General features: G+C 39.5%; 1 pseudogene; it reads right to left on the reverse strand.

Annotated features, from left to right (window-relative positions):
* Nucleotides 1-9,847: 9,847 nt before the first annotated feature.
* Nucleotides 9,848-10,321, reverse strand: LOC118834529 (annotated as a pseudogene).
* Nucleotides 10,322-12,888: the final 2,567 nt, after the last annotated feature.

Below are 12,888 nucleotides of genomic sequence, written 5' to 3' on the forward strand. Positions count from 1 at the left end.
TGGTAACTATGCATTGTGATTTGAATCAGACAAGGTCTGTCTGTTGATGTTTGTAATTTCTATTTGTATTTTCTCTGAGGTTCAGGGTGCTGGCTTTTCCTCCTGAACTAAGTGATTATATATGTATGTTTGATTAAAATGAGATTGTTAACCCCTTAAAGTTACTTTCCCTAGTAAAGCAGATCAAAAGAACCTGTGCTGGCAGCTTTTGTTGCTGATCTTGTTGGGTCTTAGACCTCAACAGCTGCTGCTAGCTGAATTGTTGTTACAGCCTTCTAGCTGCCTTCTAGAGAAGGAAGGAGATTGTTTTTGATTATTTATAAGTTCAATTATACCTTTTTTCTTTAACTATCATATTAAAATAAATCAGTCTATCTTGTTACCCTTGGTACTTGTATGAGAACTGGGTATCTTTTCTTTTTCTTTTTTGTAGAGAGCTAGACATAAACCAAATATTTACATTTTCAAGGTAAACCCTGGGACAGAGTTGGTAGGGGAATACAGGATGGGATGCAAAAGAAGGCAAATTCTGAAGTCCTTAGAGAAGATCTGGGGTTTGGCCAACGAGCCAGAAAAACAAAGATTATATAAGTAGTGCCCCTCCCCTTCCAATCAAGTCTATTCCCTATAAATCTAGGACATCAGTTCTGGGTCACTGGTTACATATAAAATGTAGTCCTCGCTCCCAAAGAGCTTACATCCTAATTGGGCAAACAAGACTTAAACTATGAAATAATAATGTATGCAGCAAAGTGCCAACTGCATGTTACTGATGATAAAGACTCTAAAAGTCCAGAAGAAAGATATAGAAAATCATCATCTACCTCCCTGCCTCTTTATCAAGCTCACACTGACTAGTTCCCAGGGTGTGACTAGACCAAATTGAGCTAGGAAGCAGGACTCAGATGAATGGAGCAACTTCCTCTGTAGCTGATTCATCCAAAAGTACTAAGGTCAAAGACTGGTTCGAGGTTCAAACAGATCTTGACAACCGGCAGTGTCATTTCCACATATAAAAGACTGCACCTAGGATACTGTCCTTTTATTATTCCCATCCCCAATATGCCTCACTGAATTCTTACACAGTATTTCTGTTCCCTTCTTCCCTCTTGGCATAGATTTCACATTCAGCATGAGGACATTTGGAATTCCTATGTTTTCTGTGAAGATAAAAGGACCTTTCAGTCAAGAATAGTGAAGTAATTCACAAAGAAATTACATTTTCTTTTTATAGAAATGACTACTGAGATAATTGACTCAGATGCAGTAAACAGATTTATTCAGTGAATCAGCTAAGAAGCCAACTAAAAATCCTCAGATTTTCACTTTCTACATGGAAACTTTTCCTTTTAATAGAAGAAATTCATGATATTTTGATAAGTTGCTGGTTCTATGGATAGAATTCCTTGATATGGATACTTCCTCCCCCAATACAGATCAGATCATAACCCTTACACGTCTTCTCATTCAGTGACATTCTCCTTTATGTCTTTCCATAATATTTTATAGAAGATTTAATATATAGACACACATAGATGTACTCCTGTACATCTATATGTATGTACACATATGTACAGTTATAGATATGTACACAATTAAGACCTAAAAGCTTCTGGTGTCACCAATGTGCGACTCAAACCCATGTAAACTAGGCTTTCCCTTGAGGTAAGGTGGTCATCAAAGGCTCCTGAGTGAATCAAAGAAACAAAGGCTGGACTCATCAAGGGCATTTTATTAAATAAGTGCTCCAAAAGAGAAAACAATAAAAAAGTCCCACCTTAATTACTGATACAGAAACACAGTACAGAGAGCACTGGGCCTGGAGTCAGGAAGAAAAAATTCAAATCCCATCTCAAAAAACTTACTAGTTATTTGATCCTGGGCAAGTCACCTAACCACTGTCTTCCTTAGTTTCCTCAACTGTCAAATAGGAATAATAATAGTACCTACCTCCCAAGGTTTTGGGGATAATCAAATGAGATAATACTTGTAAAGTTCTTGGCACAGAGCTTATACACAATAGTCAATATCCTTGTAGTGAGTCTCTTTCCTAGATACGTCTATGGTCCTTCAGACGTACAGTACTACCATGGATTTGACCCTTCCCCATCCCCAACAAATACATATGGCAAAAGAACTCAGCGTTGTTAGAATCAACTAATTCTAATAAACTCACCTCATAGAGAGATAGGGCTTGCAGTCCTTTCCACTGATAGCATACCTCAGGGGGGCTCCCTCTACCCCAAAATGGGAAATTGTTCAAAATGCGTAGCGAATCAAGCAAACTCCATCTCCTGGACTTATGTATTCAAAATCCCTCATGGTCTCAATGAAGGGCAAAGTCCTGGTATGTTTTTCCATATAAAGGTTTTGTCTCCTGCTCCCACTTAGTTCTGGATTTTGATTTGGGCCAGGAAGTCTTCTGCTGGGTCTTGAATACTTAGTTCAAGAGCATCTCTGTCACTCCACTGTTGCCTCCAAATTTTCCTAGTTTTGTGTACCACCACTATGGGTGAGGCATAGGGTCTATGTGGTGACATTGCTATTGACTAAAAGCTCTTTTAGACAGCATGTGAGGTCCTCCACATTAGAGAGGTCAGTTTGCTAAGACTGCTCTCAGAAATGTCAGTAGCTGTTGAGGTTCACTGCTCCTTTGGCTCACCTCACATCCTTCTAGTGTGGTGAGAACACATTTGATCTTATGCTGAGTTTCTTCCTCAGTCAAACCTTCCAATTCCAAAGCACTGGAGGGTTTGTTGCTTTCCCAGTACTGTTTTCTATTTTCCCACGAGCTTTTACATAGGAGCCACAAATTGATGTCATTTTAAGAACTGGGCCCCAGCTCAAAGCCTTAAGTATTCTGCCAGTGATATGAATAGCCATACCATCTACATGCTCCCTGATGACCATAACTTCCTTAGGAGATGCCAAACTCCTAAAATGCCAAACTACTAAATCAAATCTGAGAAGTTTTTCTCCTTCAGGAAATGTAAACCTAGCCCCTAAACAAGCTGTAGAGTTTACATTAGAAGGGTATGTCATGTAAATTATGAGAATTTAACAGTCTTTTTTGGATCCACTCTCTAGCAGAGCAGGATACTCTCCAACTTTAAATCACTGTGCTAAGCACTCAGGATGCAAAAATTTATTTATTTTTTAAATTTATTTAATATATTTAGTTTTCAACATTTTCACGAAAGTTTGAATTACAAATTTTTCCCAATTTCTACCCTTCCCCCACTCCAAGATGGCTTATATTCTGGTTGCCCCGTCCCCTAGTCAGCCCTCCCATCTGTCACCCCACTTCCCTCCCATCCCCCTTTCCCTTCTTCTCTTGTAGGGCAAGATAAATTTCTATGCCCCATTGCCTGTGTATCTTATTTCCTAGTTGCATGCAAAAACTTTTTTCTGTTGTTGATGTTTTTGAACATCTGTTTTTAAAACTTTGAGTTCCAAATTCTCTCCCCTCTTCCCTCCCCACCCACCTTCCCTAAGAAGGCAAGCAATTCAACATAGGCCACATGTGTATCACTATGTAAAACCCTTCCTCAATACTCATGTTGTGAAAGACTGTTTTGCTCTGTCCTAACCTCACCCCCTTTATTGAATTTTCTCCCTTGACCCTGTCCCTTTTTGAAAGTGTTTGTTTTTGATTACCTCCTCCCCCTATCTCCCCTCCCTTCTATCGTCCCCCCTTTTTTATCTTCTTCCTTCTTCTTTCCTGTGGGGTAAGATACCCAATTGAGTGTGTATGGTATTCCCTCCTCAGGTCAAATCCAATGAGAGCAAGATTTACTCATTCTCTCTCACCTGCCCCCTCTTCCCTTCCTACAGAACCACTTTTTCTTGCCACTTTTATGCCAGATAATTTACCCCATTCTATCTCTCCCTTTCTCCCTCTCTCAATATATTCCTCTCTTATCCCTTAAATTGATTTTATTTTTTTAGATATCATCCCTTCATATTCAACTCACCCTGTGCCCTTTGTGTGTGTGTGTGTATCTACATATATAGATACACACATATGTATATATGTGTACACACATACATATATATATATATGCATATTCCTTTCAGCTACTATGATATTGAGGTCTCATGAATCATACACATCATCTTTCTATGTAGGAATGTAAACAAAACAGTTCAACTTTAGTAAGTCCCTTATGATTTCTCTTTCTTGTTTACTTTTTCATGCTTCTCTTGATTGTTGTGTTTGAAAGTCAAATTTTCTATTCAGCTCTGGTCTTTTCACTGAGAAAGCTTGAAAGAATTCTATTTTATTGAAAGTCCATAAGGATGCAAAAATTTAAAAGAGAACTCTAGCTCTCACAGAGCTTATATTCTAATAGAGAAAGAAAAAATACATAAAGGAGAAATAAGCATGGAAGTTTTGTTCTGGAGAGTCAGGGACTGGGGGGAAGAATGTGGTACTGGCTAACTGGATGGATGGAATGTGAAACTAAAGTGTGGGCTGATGTCTAGAGAGCTAGCAGATATAATGGAGTTGGCTAAGTGAATTAGTTTACATACATTCAGTCAACTGAGTCAGGCTCTAGAGCAAGAGCTCCAAAGATTAGTGAATTCAGAAAGACCCAGAAATTAAGGTCCATGTCTCCAGCTTGGTGTGGAAGTTGTTGGTCCAGGTGGGGAGAAGCAGTTCATCCAAGAGAAAATGGTGAGTTGGCCAGCGGTGGATGGCTACATGAGATATAAAGCTAAAGCCCAACCTGGGATATTCTTTAGAGATCCTGTTCTATTCCGTATGAAAATATGGCAGATTCCTTGTTTAACTCTGGATCACAGAGCTACTCAGGTTGAAAGTGGGGAGAAAATACAGCTCGATTCTCAAGACTCCGGACTGGCAAAGAATCACAAATCAAAGAGTAAAGCATTTACCTGAAACAGCGAATAAAGCAAAATAAAGCATAGAACAGCAACATAATAGAGTACTTCTCAACCCAGCAAAAGCAAATGAGAACAGTCTCCAAAAGAATAACTTCCCCAGCTTATGCTCAGGGATGGGGATGACTCTTTTGCATTGTGGGTAAAACACTTTTCTGGGTAGCTCTTGGCTTCCATAGTTGGCACAGGAAAAAATCTCTGAAACCATCCAATAGAAAAGTTCCTCCTCCGTAGGTATCATTCACCAATGCTGCTTTGCCCCTTCTTGGCCATTGCCCCCCCCAGGTTTCTTCATGGTCATCTATTCAAGTTCTCTATTTCTTCTTATTGATGCACTTAGATCGTGTTATTTCTTGTTTGGATTTAAACGGCATGGGCCTGAAGACTGCATTAAGTCAGCATTCTGACCTTTATAGTTGGACCATAGTGACCATGAATGTGCCAGGGGTTATTTATGCATAATATTCTTCTGTCTGAGTTCTTCATCTGCCCTACAGTTTCACATAGGTGGTACTTCAAATGGCCCAGCAGACAGCTGCCATGAGATGTCTTTCTTACCACTCTCCAAGCAGGATTCCCAGCCCTCATTCTTAGCTGGGTGAGTAACTTTTCCTCACCTTTTGGAATAGGCAGTATGCTTCCCCTATAGTTCCTACTGAAAATGTTGAGGTCTCCCATTTTTGTCCTTCTGGGGTTGGGAATAGCCTGTTCCCCTTGGTAGTCACATTTTGTCATGCTAATTATCCTGAAGATTCAATTTCTCTGGGAGTCACCGAAACATCAGTGGCGATGGGGAGGGAGGAAAGCACAGAAGCTATTGGTCATTCCTGCCATCACTGTGAAGCCTGGTCTGTCCCTCTTAAAACATGGAAGGGCTGGGGTTAGAAAAGTTGTTTATACCCAGAAGGATGATTCATGTGTTTTGTCAAGGAAATTTGTGTTTATCTACAATGTCAAGCCAAAGCTTATTCTGTTTCTGTCATTTTTGTTTGGGAGATCAAAAAGCTTTATTTTGTCTTCACTCCCCCACCCCATCCCCCCTTTTTTTTTTAGCATTTTGGCAAGTTTCTTCCTAAGCAATTTCTGACTGAGATTTTCTAATTTTACTCAGGTTTGCCATGATGTTTATAATGATAACAGTTGATATTTTATGCAATGCTCTAAAGGCCTTAGTGTGTTTTATAGATATGATCTCCTTTTGAGCCTCATAACAACTTGCAAAGTAGGCACTACAGGTATTAAGTAGGCCCAATTTGTAGATCAGGAGAAAATGTGAATATGTACATTGGAGATATTTTATTCACTGATAGGTTTGACCAGAGTATTGAAGCATATTGCATACTTTGGAAAATTTTCTCTAAGATTTTCAAAGGTTAACCTATCTTATGCAGATTATTGAATCCAGAAAATTTAAACACATTTACCAGTTTTATTCATGTGGTACTAGATCATCTTGCCATGCAGTGCCAATGCTAAACATAAACCAAGAGACTACATGTAGATAATTCCATCTGATGTACCAATATACATTGCAGAAGATGAATGTAAGAATTCCACAAGATTCTGCAAATCAAGTCCACATCTTCCTTGATATTTTACTTATAAATTATAGGGAAGGGCAGAGAAAAAAATGTTTGAATCTATGCTTAACAACAACAAATGGTAAAGCCCAATGACTTAGAAGCTACTGAGGAGCCTCATGCCTGAACATAGGGGTGCACCAACTCAAAATAAGCTCTCAGGAATGATTGCTAAATTTTCAGTGTGAGCACCTAGACCTCCATAATCAGGAAATGCTACCAGGGCATGGTTTATTATTTTGTTGATTTCTAGATGAGAGAATGTGATAGAGAAAATATCAATAATACAGAATGACCTTAAGGTGTGTCACAACTACCTTTTTTCCCCCTTCAGTATCAATTGTTAATCATTTATCAGCACACCGCTGCTTGCTCATCATACATCACCTCTTCTAGGAGAGAATCATAAGCACATAGCAACATTATAAAATATGAAATTGACTATGCTTTTTAAAAGTTTATTTTCTTTTAACTTTTCTGCAGCATTTGACACTGTTGACCTCTGTCTCCTCTTGAATACCCATCTCACTGCTCCTCAGTCCTCTTTTTACTGGATTATCCTCCATATCTGACCCCATCTGGGTATATCCACCAGGCTCTGTCCTGGCTCCTCTTCTATTCTCTCTGATTTCATCAGCTCTCATAGAGTTAAATATCTCTCTGTTCGGATGACTTCTAGCTCTGTCTATCCAGCACTGTTCTTTCTCCTGTACTGGTTTAGCCCTATGTCAACAAATGTCTGGATATCCACAGGCATTTTTACAACTCAGTATATCTGAAACAGAAATTGCTCTTTCCAAACTCAACTCTCCTTCTGAACTTTCTTATTGATGACATCTCAAGTGACACAATTTATATGAGGCCTTTCTTGATCCCCACACTGCCAATGCCACACACAACCCTCAATTACCCCCACTTACTTATTTTGCATATAATTACGTGTATATATGAAAGATCACAAATCTAGTGCTGGAAGGAACCTCAGAGACAATCCAATACAACTCCATTTTATGGAAAGACTGAGATCCAAGGGAGTTAAGGGACTTAACCTAAAGTCACTCAGGTAGAAAATGTTAGGGATGGTATTGCCTTACGGAATGTAAACTGCTTTAGGGCAGGAAGGCAAGCAGAATATATACCACAATTTTGTTCACCTATTCCATAAATGATAAGCACCCCCACAACTTGCAGTTCTTTTCCTTTTTGTTCCATTTAATCCCTTCTTCAGGACCAGGAAGTTTGCTTTGTTTGTGATTATTTCCTTCCCAGAGCTCTCCTCCATCTTAATCCCTCTTTGCCTTATCTCTGCCTCTTTCCCAGTTGAGTTTGATGCATGAAATATTTTTATGCAAACTATACACATGTATAAGTGTATTCAACCATCTTTTGTCCAGAAATGTGAAGCTCATTTAATGCCTGTTCCGTTCCCCTCTTTCCTCAATATTTACATATTCTCCTCACCTATTCCAAATATGAGAAGTATTAAGTTTCACTCCCTTCTTACTCTTTTCTTCACCATTATAATCTTCCTTTTACTCTCCTTTCTCTTTTCCCTCTTAAAATCCTCTGAAAAGAAACAGACCATTCCCTGGCATCTGCTTTTTTCATACAACTCTCTCAACACCTTTAAGGACACTGAGGTTCTGAAGGGACACATTTCTTCCCCCCTTAGTAGAATTATCAATCATCTCCTTTCAATTGCTCAAATAAATTTCCCTTTCTAGGATATTTGACTCTTGTGTTTGCATTCAAAACTGATACTCAGCTCTGGTCTTCTCATGAGAAATTTCTGCAAGTCCTCTATTCCATTAAAGATTTCTCCTATAGGATAATACTCAGCTTTCTTTGTAGGTTACGTTATTTGCGGTTTTAAACCCAAATTTAAAGTTTAATCCTAACCTCTGGTTACTTGATACTTGAATATCTTCTTTCTGAATGCTTATAGTATTTTATTTTTCTTTGATGTAGGAACTCTGGATTTTGATCAAATATTCCTGGGACTTTTCCTTGTTATGCTTTTTTTTTCCTTTCCAGAAGGTGACAGGTAAATTCTTTCTATCTTCACTTTGCTCTTTTGGGCATCTGGGTTCCTGCACTGAACATCCTGGGGTTTGATTCCCCGCCCCCACCCCAGATATATCTCCAGTCACAAAGAGTCAGACTCAACTGAAAAACAACGATGACAATTTCTGAGCCTATTAACATCTCTCAGCTTATGCATTTCACAGAATTCTTGAGGGCAAAGCACTTCTCACTTCCACAAGTTTTAAACTTTCTCCGCCACCCTCCCCTGGCCCCTCCCAAAGATGGCATGCAATCTGATATAGGCTCTACATATACATTCTTATTAAACGTATTTTCACATTAGTCATGTTGCATAGAAGAATTAGAACAAATGGGAGGAGCCATGAGAAAGAAAGGAACAAAACAAATTTCTTTAAAAAAGAGAGCAAATAGTGCGCTTCGATCTGCATTCAGACTCCATATTTCTTTCTCAGGATGTGGATGGCATTTTCCATCATGAGTCTTTTGGAGTTGTTTTAGGTTCTTGCATTGCTGAGAAGAGCTAAATCTTTCAAGGTCAGTCATCACACAATGTGGTTGTTAATGTGCACAATATTCTCCTGGTTTGCTCACTTCACTCAGCATCAGTTCATGTAAGTCTTTCCAGGTTTATCTGAAGTCTGCCTGCTCATCATTTTTTTTTAACAAGACACATTTTATTCTCTAAAAATCTCCAACTATGGAAACTCCACAAAAAGACAGGGAGGGAAGGCAGCAGCATGGTGGTGGGGGTGGGGGGTGGGGGAGGTGTTTGCTACATTCTGGATTAGTCAGAGTATGTTAATGGCAGGATACAAGAGCCAGCACGGGGTTCACTTCCTGTCTTCTGGGAGTCCAGGACAATCATAGAAGCTATCCCAGTTCCCACAGAAACCAAGAAAGGCTGGTCCTGTTTTCCTGGGAGTTGGGGATGGCAAGGACAGAGAACACTGAAGAACTTTGCATTTGACAGACTTAGAATTCAGTACACAACCAAAGAGGATTCTAGCATTTCCAGAGAAATAGCATAGATCTTTGTGGTATCCAGGAAAAGATGCTGGAGTTCTTGGGCAGCATCTCTGTAGCTCCTTATCCAAGGATGTCTGGAAGACTGCATCAGTAGCAGCAGTAGACTAGGAAGGGATGTGGAGTCTTCTTCTTGGCTCAGTCATCCCAGGGGTTAAAATAAAAAAAAAAAAACTAAAACTCTCAAGACTGACAGGGGCCAACTGTAATTTCATCTTGAGGGGGAAGGAGGGGAAAGAGAACTTCCCTTACCTTAGGAAATCATTTGTTGCCTCCCTCCTCCCTTTCTGGATTCATACAAAATTCTTGGTTGGGTATTCAGAAGGGCCTCAGGAGCTCCCTGGGGGAGGGGCAGAAGCAGAGCATTGGGCTACATTATGGCTTGTGCCCATTGGGCTGCCTGAAGGGCAAGTGCAGCACAATAAGGACCCACCCAGTATAAAAAGGCTTGCAGCTGCCCAGCCAACATAGAGGCTATGCCCCGACTCCCTTTTCTGAGCATCAGCCACCAGGGAGTTGTAGAAGTTCCTGATGATCACGTAGACACGACCAGGACTGCTGAGATGGAGAAAATGATCCCTGAAGTCAGTATTAGCCGAGTTTTTGGTTCCTCGTCTTCTATACACATGGTACACTTGGCCCCCAGCAAAGCAGATCAGCAGGCCCAACAGGGCCAGAAGCAGAGCGTTGACCATGAATGGGCAGGTTCTAGATGCTTGGGTGTCTAGAGGCAGAGCCAGCATGGAATCATGCACCTTGCATTGCATATGACTCAGTTAATAAATAATATCTTAAACCTGAATCCCAAACCAATAGTTTCACTTGTTTTCTTGAGCTCTTTGGTGAAAGCTGTTTTATAAACCCCAAGTGTTATTCTCCATTTGGCTCCAACTTAAAAGTTTGGCCAGAATTCCTCCAGGGAGCACACGGCAAATTAATTTCATGGCAAACCATTTAGTAAAAGGAACTCTGTAATGGGAAAAGCTAAAGCAAGAGAAATTCAGATTTGGTATGATGCCTACTTGAAAAAAATTAAGATTGGTCATAAAGAAAAATTGATTGCGGGAAGGGAGGAGAAAGTGGGAAGGACAGCTTACAGATAGGTATATAGTGTTACTCAACATTTGTTAAGTTACATAAAGACATGAAAGGCATAAGTGATCATTAATAATTTCAAATACAAGTTCAATTTAATAAGCATTTATTGAGATGTGGCCTAGTACAATGGAGAGCTGACCTCTAAGTCAGAAAGACCTAGGATGACATTGAGTCTTTGACACATAATAGCTGTTTGACCCCCTCACCTTCAACCCTGAAAGTCAATTAATCTTTGAGTACCCCAGGAAATCCCTTAAGACTACAAATTGTAAGGCAGATGCCAATTTGCACTGGCTAGGGTAGTTTCTAATCAGGAATTCCCTATATTAATAAAATCAAAGGTCCGTGGGGGAGGGAGGAGAGGGGTTTTATTAAATGTCTACCAAGTGCTAGTCACTATACTTGGGGCTAAAGATATAAAGATAAAATAATCCCTCCCCTCAAGCAGCCTGAATCATACCAGGGTAATATACTGATGAAAAAAGAAAGCTTGAGATCAATCAATTGATTGATTAATTTCTTAAGCACTTCCAGGCCCTAGGGACATGACACAAAATGAACTATTCCTTCCATATTAGACTGTAAACTCCTCAAGGCTAGGGACTGTTTTTGCTTTCATTGAGCTTAGTGCAAAATACTTCCTGCTTGCCTGCCTGCCTGCCTGCCTGCCTGCCCTAAAGCAGTTTCCATTCCATAAGGGAATACCATTCCAAATGTTTTCTACCTGTGTGACTTTAGGTTAAGTCCCTTAACTTCCTTGGGTTTCAGTCTTTCCATAAAAATGGAGCTGTATTAGATTGTCTCTGAGGTCCCTTCCAGCACTGTATCTATGAACTTTCATACAGACACATAATTATATGCAAAATAAATAAAAGGTAATTGGGGGTGGTGTGTCACATTAGCAGTGTGGGGATCAAGAAAGGCCTCATATAAATTGTGTCACTTGAGATGTCATCAATAAGAAAGTTCAGAAGGAGAGTTGAGTTTGGAAAGAGCAATTTCTGTTTCAGATATGCTGAGCTTTAAAGATGCCTGTGGACAATCCAGACATTTGGTGACATAGGGCTAAACCAGCTACAGGAGAAAGAACAGTGCTGGATAGACAGAGCTAGAAGTCATCCGAACAGAGAGATATTTAACTCTATGAGAGCTGATGAAATCAGAGAGAATAGAAGAGGAGCCAGGACAGAGCCTGGTGGATATACCCAGATGGGGTCAGATATGGAGGATAATCCAGTAAAAAGAGGACTGAGGAGCAGTGAGATGGGTAAGAACCAAAGAGAACAGTATCATAAAAACCCAGAAAGTATTCAAGAAGGGACAGAGGTCAACAGTGTCAAATGCTGTAGAAAAGTTAAAAAAAAAAGATAGGGACTGAGAAAAGGCCACCAGATTTGGCAATTAAGGGATCACTGGAAACTTTTTTTTAATTTTAATTTTATTTCACAAATCAATTTTCTCTCTCTCCTTCCTATCCCTTGCTCCTATGAGAAAAGGAGAACAAAGTCATCCCCCCCTTTTTTTAAACAAATATGTATACTCAAACAAAACAAATTGCCTCACTGGCCATTTTCAAAAAATACATGTTGGATTCTTCCCCCTAAATGTATTACTTCCCTATCAGCATGTAGATAGCAAGCTTCATTGAGTCCTCTGAAATTATGGAAAGACATTTCATTGACTTCAGCTCTCATAGCTTTCAAAGATGTTTGTTTGTATAGTGGTGTTGTTGTTGTACAAGTTGTTCTCCAGGTTCACCTCATTTAATTCTTCAACAGGTTATGCAAGCTTTCAAAATTATTCACTTTCATAAAACTAATGTCATAGTAACAACTTTTGTTCTGGTCCTGGTCACTTCACTCTACTTCAGTTTATACAAATATTGCCATGACTCTTTGAACTTATTTCCTCATTTCTTACAGCACAATAGAATATCATTAAATTTATATACCACAATTTGTTCAGCCATTCTTCAATAGATGGGCATCCCTTTAGGCTTATAGTTTTGTTTTTGTTTTTTTTTTGCCACCATGTATTGGTAATTAAGGTGAGACTTTTTTTTTTTTTTTACTGTTTTCTCTTTTAGAATGCTAAAGTAATCAAATGCCTTCCATTAAGGCTTACTAGGTGCAAAGCCCCATGCCCACACCCTTTTGCTGAGTAGGTGTGAACTCTTCAGGCCCTAAAAAGGGTTTATAAACTCAGAGCTGCTAGCCACATTGTTGTTACACACCAT

The sequence above is a fragment of the Trichosurus vulpecula genome, chromosome 1, assembly GCF_011100635.1.
Source record: "Trichosurus vulpecula isolate mTriVul1 chromosome 1, mTriVul1.pri, whole genome shotgun sequence".
Lineage (NCBI taxonomy): Eukaryota > Metazoa > Chordata > Mammalia > Diprotodontia > Phalangeridae > Trichosurus > Trichosurus vulpecula.